The following is an 8102-nucleotide window of genomic DNA, read 5'->3' as shown; positions in this document are numbered from 1 at the left end:
GCCGCCACTGCCGGAGCCCCGCCCCGCCCGCCGGAGTACCTCGCCAGAGGTATAGCCGCCGCCGTTCGCCGTTCGGTTTTTTTTTAAAAGAACCGCCTCGGTTTTTTTTGAAAACCCTAGATCGGTTTATTTCTCTGGTTTACTTAATTAGTGAACGTTCACCGATTCGTTCGTTTTAACAAACGCGTTCATCGTTTAGTTTCAGATAACGAACGTTCGTTTGTTAATCTGTTTTTCGTTTTTTTTCTCGGATTAAATCCGCGATTTTTCTGATCGCGATTTTTGATCCGATTTTCGTTTTAGTTTAACTTTTCGCTCGTTTATCGGAATCAGGCGATTCAAGCGCCTAGGGATTCGTCTCGAAACCCTCTATCCGTTAACCAACCTAAACAAGATTTTGCTACTGTAAAAATTGCCCTAGATCCAGATTGCTAGAACGAAGTTGTTTTCTTTCGCCGTTTGATTTTCGTTGCTTCGTTCGATTTGATTCTTTTGCCAACCGGAGTTCTTAAGTTGAACCTTCTGGTTAGATCTCTTATTTGAGTTTTACCTATGCATTAGATGAGTACTTATTGTATGCTCGTTTGTTTGTTTGCGATAGAATATCCGGAGTGCGCCGCCTGTTACTTCGAATCGCTAGGTTTCCCGGATCATCAGCAAGGCAAGTAACACTTTGATCATACCTTCTCTACTACCCAGTTTTATTGCATTAGATCAATCCACACACATTGCATGATTAGGATCTAATTAAATTGTGGAATGGGAAGTAGATGAGGTAGTACCTATTACCAGTTTATTTTCAAACCTTTGGGAGTTACTTCTATGTTTGCTTATCATGTCATGCTATGCTAGTAGACGTGGATTGGGTGAGTGAAATCCATTGACAGATGTGAGATTGTTAATTAATGGTTTATCTAAGGTGGCAACTTAAACACACATCTGGGTGGATTGAGGCACCTGGGTATTCCAGGACTTGCCTGTTTTCTTTTGGACCGCCACCCAGGCTCAAAGGGATCATAAGACTATTCATATTGGAAACTTCCGTGTGCAGTCACAAGCTATTATGGGCTCTAGCATAGTTGACTAAGTTGTGCGAACTCTTACAGTGGTAGACTAGCAGATGTAGGGGATGTAGGTGGTACGGTCTACCCGATCATAAGGTGCTAGCACTTCTGAAAGACTATGTCTCGGTCATCCGTCTTCTCAAACACCCTGTAGTGCGAGAAACCAAACGGAGGTGATCGAGTCTTGTGGGGAAAAGTGCGCAAACCTCTGCAGAGTGTAACAAACTAATCATGATTAGTCGTGTCCCTGGTTATGGACATCTTCAGTATCTAGTACTTGGATTATTATGTGAATCCCAACATGTTACTCTAAATTAATTTTGTTGGGTTATGTTTAATGATGATGCTTAAATGGGATTGAGAATGCTGTCAAGCATTCTCAATGTTTAACAACTACCATGATAGTTAAATAAATTTTATTCCTTTGAAGTAGGGAAAAATTGGCTTTACGCAAAAACTGTAACCATAGAGCTTTCCACCAGCCAAATATGCATATAGTGTTGCTGTTGCATTCCATTACTCTCTATGTGTTACCTTGCCAGCATATTCCATGTGCTGACCCGTTTTCGGGCTGCAACGTTAATGTTGCAGACTTTTCAGACGACGATTAAGGAGTTTTTAGGTCGTGGTTCTATACTCGGTGATGCCGTTGGAGTTGATGGACTCACTTATCTGCCAAGCCTTCCGCTGCTATCGTTATTAGATGGCCTTAAGCCATATTTATTGTAATAAGTTCTCTTTTGAGACACCTGATGTAATAAGTGTGTGATTGCTACTCTACTATAAATCCTCCGAGTACTATGTGGTGTCAGCATTACTGATCCAGGGATGACACCGGAGCACAAAGATCAGACTGTTTGAGGTCTGGTCGCTATAGAGATGGTATCAGAGCACACACTGACTGTAGGACACGACCACTAAGTTAAAAGACCTAGATCACTACTCACTCTCTTCCTCTCTGACTCCTCATCTTTTCTACTCTTTAGGATGGCGGATGCAAGGAACAAGTTCACACAACCGGATGAAGATACACCCTTTGGACGCCACTTGAAGGAAGTCACTAGATACCTGAATATAGGAGTACCAAGCTTCACGGGAACCTACAACACCACTTTACCTGAAGAAGAGCGCGGGATGATTCAAGTTCAAGTTACAGGAAGGACGTTCATGCCAGTCACTGAGCCCATAGAGTTTTATTTTGATGCACCAACTTGGAGTCTAGGAAAAAGCATGGCAGCTCACATAGCCATGGGACGCATTGGAGAAGTCTACCGCAAGGATCTCAAAGATATTATCTACCAGATTTGTGGGTGCCGAGATGAACACTGGGAGATGATCAGCACCCGGAAGGATAGATCAATCGCAACTTTAATCCAGGAATTAAACCAGCACATTCGACGACAGGAGAACCAGATGTGTGCCGACATGATAGACCTGAAGAAGGCAAAGACTAGAATCAAGGAACTGGAGGAAGAACTCAAGGCTACACGTGAAGATTATGAAGAAGAAATTGAAGTATTGGTGGAGAAGAATGACGACCTGATCAAGAAGATTGGAATATTTATGGGAGGCCCGACACCAGTAGATGAAGACGAAGAACCTAAGGAAATTAGCCCAGAAGACTACATCATCATCGACGGCACCGACTCGGAAGCAGATAGTAGCAATGATGACTATGTTGATGAAGCTGGAGCAGATATTATGGAGTCAATGACCGAAGAATATTTCTAGTAGACCACCTCCTCAGTAGTAGTAGTCCACCATGTAAATATAGTAGCCCGAGCACTTTTTGCGATAGTTAGATCGATTGTATGCCCTTGTTTGATTGAATGAAGTGAATTGTTTGCTTTTTCCTCATGTGCATATGGGTAGTGTTTTCTCTTTAGACCCCCTCTATTCTTACATCTCATCTTTTCTAAACCCTCAAATGCCTCCGAGACGTGACCCCGAATTTGCATTTCCACCGGAGCTCAGCCAGTTGATCCAGCAGCAGAACACATTGATGCAGTTGCTAGTCCAGAATCAGAATCAGGGGAACAACAACAACAACCCACCACCACCACCTGTTGACCACTTAGCTCATTTTCTTAGGCTGAATTCGCCGGTGTTTTCCAGTAGCACCGAGCCGATAGTAGCAGATGATTGGCTCCGCAAGACACCTAGGGAGTTGACCACAGCAGGATGCATAGATGCGGAGAAGGTGAAGTTTGCCGCACATCAGCTAGAAGGACCTGCAGCATCATGGTGGGAGAATTTCACAGCCACTTTCCCAGTCGACACTATCACATGGGACCAGTTTCAGCAAGCTTTCTGTACTGCCCATGTTTCAGCAGGAGCTATGGCCATGAAGAAGCGTGAGTTCCGTAACTTGCGCCAAGGAGGACGGACAGTTGGCCAGTATGTGGAGGAATTTAGTAAGTTAGCACGTTATGCCCCAGATGACGTCGCTACGGATGCAGCTAAGCAGGAGAAGTTTCTAGAAGGACTGAATGATGAGTTGAGCATGCAGTTGACGGTAGCCACCTTCAACAACTACCAGGAATTGGTAGATCGTGCTCTTATGATTGAAGGGAAGCAGCAGCAAATTGAGAATCGCAAGAGGAAGTATGGACAAGGAAAGTATAACTCAGGAGCTCAGCAGAAGCCACGTTTTACCCCTAGACCAGGAGGACATTTTCAGCATACCCATGGAGGAGGTAGCTCGCACAATCACAATGGCACCAAGAATGGTAATGGAAATGGAGGAAGCAACGGCCAGAACCGCACCAACCCCTCAGCCCCAGCCAAGAAGGACCTAAGCCAAGTCACTTGCTATAAGTGTTCGAAGACCGGACATTATGCCAATGAATGTCCTGAAAGCCAAAATGGCAATGGAAGTTCTGGGAAGAAGCCAAACCCTTTCAACAGGGGACAGGTGAACCACGTTAGCGTGGAGGAGGTTGAAGCTCAGCCCGATGCAGTAATAGGTAAGTTTTTGGTTAAGTCATTTACTGCACTAGTTCTTTTTTATACTAGTGCATCGCATTCATACATCTCAAAGGGATTTGTGGATAAGTATAACCTATCAACCCAAGCCCTTAGGTCACCCATGTTAGTAACCTCGCCCGAAGCAGAGTATGTGGCTAGTCTATGGTGTGATCGGTTACCATTAAGGATTGGTAACTATGTTTTTCCCTCAGACCTAATAGTATTGGAATCTCAAGGATTGGATGTGATATTAGGCATGGATTGGTTATCAAAGTATGAAGGGAATATTGAGTGTGCTAGTAAGTCAATTTTGCTTACCATCCCAGAAGGGAGAAGGATCAAGTATGTATCCCGGCATGTGCCAAATAGGACTCAAGTAAATTGCCTAACAGGAGTTGTGCAGGAGGAAGTACCAATGGTAAGAGATTTCCCTGATGTATTTCCAGAAGAGTTGCCAGGCATGCCACCGGATAGAGATATTGAGTTTTTGATTGAGCTATTGCCAGGCACAGGGCCAATATCAAAGAGACCATATAGGATGCCAGCAAAGGATTTGGTGGAAATTAAGAAGCAAATTAAGGAGTTACTGGATAAGGGATATATTCGTCCAAGTTCTTCACCTTGGGGATCGCCAGTACTTCTAGTGGAGAAGAAGGATGGATCGTTAAGGATGGTTGTTGATTATCGAGGATTGAATGAAGTAACGATCAAGAACAAGTACCCACTACCAATGATCAATGATCTGTTTGATCGATTGCAAGGAGCTAAGGTATTTTCCAAGATCGATCTGCGATCAGGATACCACCAGTTGAAGATTCGAGAACAGGATATTCCGAAGATAGCTTTTACTACCAGGTATGGGATGTATGAGTATACCGTTATGTCATTTGGTCTGACTAACGCACCTGCCTATTTTATGAACATGATGAACAAAGTGTTTATGGAGTTTTTGGATAAGTCCGTCATAGTGTTCATTGATGATATCCTGGTTTACTCGAAGAATGAAGAGGAACATAAGGAGCATTTGCGTTTGGTACTTGGAAAACTCAGAGAACATCAACTATATGCCAAGTTCAGCAAATGTGAGTTTTGGTTAAAGGAAGTAGGATTCCTCGGACATGTTATATCTAGTGAAGGTATAGCAGTAGATCCCGTTAAAGTTGAAACCGTGACCACGTGGGAAGCCCTAACAATAGTTGGAGAGATCCGGAGTTTTCTTGCACTCGCAGGATACTACCGGAGATTTATTGAGAATTTCTCAAAGATTGCGAAGCCTATGACTGAGTTGTTGAAGAAGGATACAAAGTTCATATGGACAGAGGAGTGTGAGGCTAGTTTCCAGGAGTTGAAGAAAAGTTTGGTTACCTCACCAGTGTTGATTTTGCCAGACCAGACCAAAGATTATGAGGTGTACTGCGACGCTTCACGTCGAGGACTTGGAGCAGTGCTTATGTAGGAAGGGAGAGTTGTTTCATATGCCTCAAGACAACTGAAGCCTCATGAGTTGAATTATGCCACGCATGATTTGGAGTTAGCAGCCGTAGTGCATGCGTTGAAAACATGGAGACATTTTCTCATTGGTAATCATTGTGAGGTGTACACGGATCATAAGAGTTTGAAGTACATTTTCACCCAGAAGGAGTTGAATCTCAGACAAAGGAGATGGCTGGAGCTTATCAAGGATTATGATATGAAATTGCATTATCACCCCGGAAAGGCTAATGTAGTAGCTGACGCATTAAGCTGCAAGAGCCATGTCAATACATTAATGACGGGAGAAATACCCAAGGAGTTAGCAGAAAATCTTCGTGAACTATGTTTGGAAATAGTTCCGAGAGGCTATGTAGCAGCATTGGAGATTCAGTCAACTTTGATGGATAGAATCATAGAAGCTCAGAAAGCTGACAAAGAGATTGCCGCTATAAAGGAGAAACTGAGCAAAGGAAAAGCTAAAGGATTTCGTGAGGATGAGCACGACACCCTATGGTTTGAAGACCGTGTTTACGTGACCAATGACCCGGAGATCAAGAAGTTGATTTTGCAAGAGGCACACGATTCACCATATTCAATTCATCTAGGAAATACCAAGATGTACCTGGATTTGAAGGATATTTTCTGGTGGACCGGAATGAAGAAGGATATAGCGGAGTTGTAGCCGTTTGTGATGTATGTCAGAGAGTAAAGGCAGAGCATCAGAAGCCAGCAGGATTGTTACAACCATTGCCGATACCCGAATGGAAGTGGGATAAGCTAGGCATGGATTTTATCACGGGATTGCCCAGGACTCGTTCAGGCTATGACTCAATTTGGGTTGTAGTTGATCGATTGACGAAAGTAGCTCATTTCATCCCAGTAAAGACCACTTACACAAGTGCTAAGTTGGCAAAGATATACATGACCAGGATCGTATGTCTGCATGGAGTTCCAAGGAGTATCGTATCAGATAGAGGAACCCAGTTTACCTCAAAGTTCTAGAAGCAGTTGCATGAAACTTTGGGTACTAGGCTAGAATTCAGCAAAGCTTTTCATCCACAGACAGATGGACAAACCGAGAGGGTAAATCAGATTTTGGAGGATATGCTTAGAGCTTGTGCGCTAGATTATGGATCTAGTTGGGACGACAATTTGCCATATGCAGAGTTCTCTTACAACAACAGTTACCAAACCAGTTTAAAGATGGCCCCTTTCGAAGCCTTGTATGGAAGGAGATGTAGGACACCGTTGTCATGGGACGAAGTTGGAGACCGCCAGTTGTTTGGTCCTGACTTGATTAAAGAGTCTGAATAGAAGGTCAAGTTGATTCGCGATAGGCTCAAGGTAGCCCAGTCCAGACAGAAGAGTTATGCGGATTCTAAACGCAAGGAGACAGTTTACGAAGTTGGAGATAGAGTTTATCTTTGAGTATCCCCACTTCGGGGAACAAAGCGTTTTGGAGTCAAAGGGAAGTTAGCACCACGATTTGTAGGACCATATCAAGTATTGAAACGTATGGGGGAAGTAGCCTACAAGTTGGAATTGCCCGAAGGATTGTCAGGAGTTCATGATGTGTTCCACGTTTCTCAGCTGAAGAAATGTCACGCGGAGATGGCTGACATACCGTTGAGAGATACAGTGCCTTTGGAAACTATTCAGTTGGATAACGATTTGACCTACGAGGAGAAGCCTGTTAAGATCCTCGAGTTTGCCAACCGAGTTACTCGCAGCAAGGTTATCAAGTTTTGCAAAGTCCAGTGGAGCCACCACTCAGAGGATGAAGCCACCTGGGAGCGAGAGGAAGATTTGTTCAAGGACCACCCTCACCTATTTTCTAGCCAACTCGAATCTCGAGGGCGAGATTCATCTTAAGGGGGGTAGGTTTGTAACATCCCAAATTTTCAATTTGGAATGTTATACATTAGATCATCAATGCATATCATATTTATTTTGCATTTTGGTTGATCCTAGAAACTCTAGGCAACTCAATGACCCATGGAGAGAGTTGGGGATTTCGATATTTTCATATTTGAGTTCTGTCAAATTTTGAGAATAGGATCATTTGATTTTATTTATTTTATCATCAGATATTTCTATTTCAAAAATATGAGAGACGGAATAAAATGACTTTCCCAAAATAAAGAAATATTGAGGATTTAATAATAAAATCAAATAGGATTTTTATTTCGGAGTTTTTCGTTGTTTTATTTGAATTAGGAAAAAATGCGTTTTTTCAAAATTGCATTTAGGTCCCAAATAAATGTTCACTTTGTCGGGCTTGATTTTAGAAGCCCGGGAAAAAAATCGGGAAATTTGGAGTCCGTTTAGTATTTTTTATTTTTTCTTCTGCGCGTAATGTTTTTAAAAAAAACGCGCCACGCGCCGACTGGGCCAAGGCCCAGCCGACGGCCCACTCCCCGCCGCCTGCCGTCCCCTTCCAGGAGACGAGCACGCCGCCGCCGCCGAGTCCGGCTCGGACACGCCGCCCCACCGCCGTGCCCCCTCCCCCAAGGCAGCACCCCCCTTCCCTTAAATACCGAGCCGCCCCGCCGCCCCTCACCTCACCCCGCCCCGCCGCCCGCCAGCCGGAGCCGCCCC

Source organism: Triticum dicoccoides, chromosome 5A (genome assembly GCF_002162155.2).
Source record: "Triticum dicoccoides isolate Atlit2015 ecotype Zavitan chromosome 5A, WEW_v2.0, whole genome shotgun sequence".
NCBI lineage: Eukaryota > Viridiplantae > Streptophyta > Magnoliopsida > Poales > Poaceae > Triticum > Triticum dicoccoides.
Note: the sequence above shows the minus strand (reverse complement) of the source record.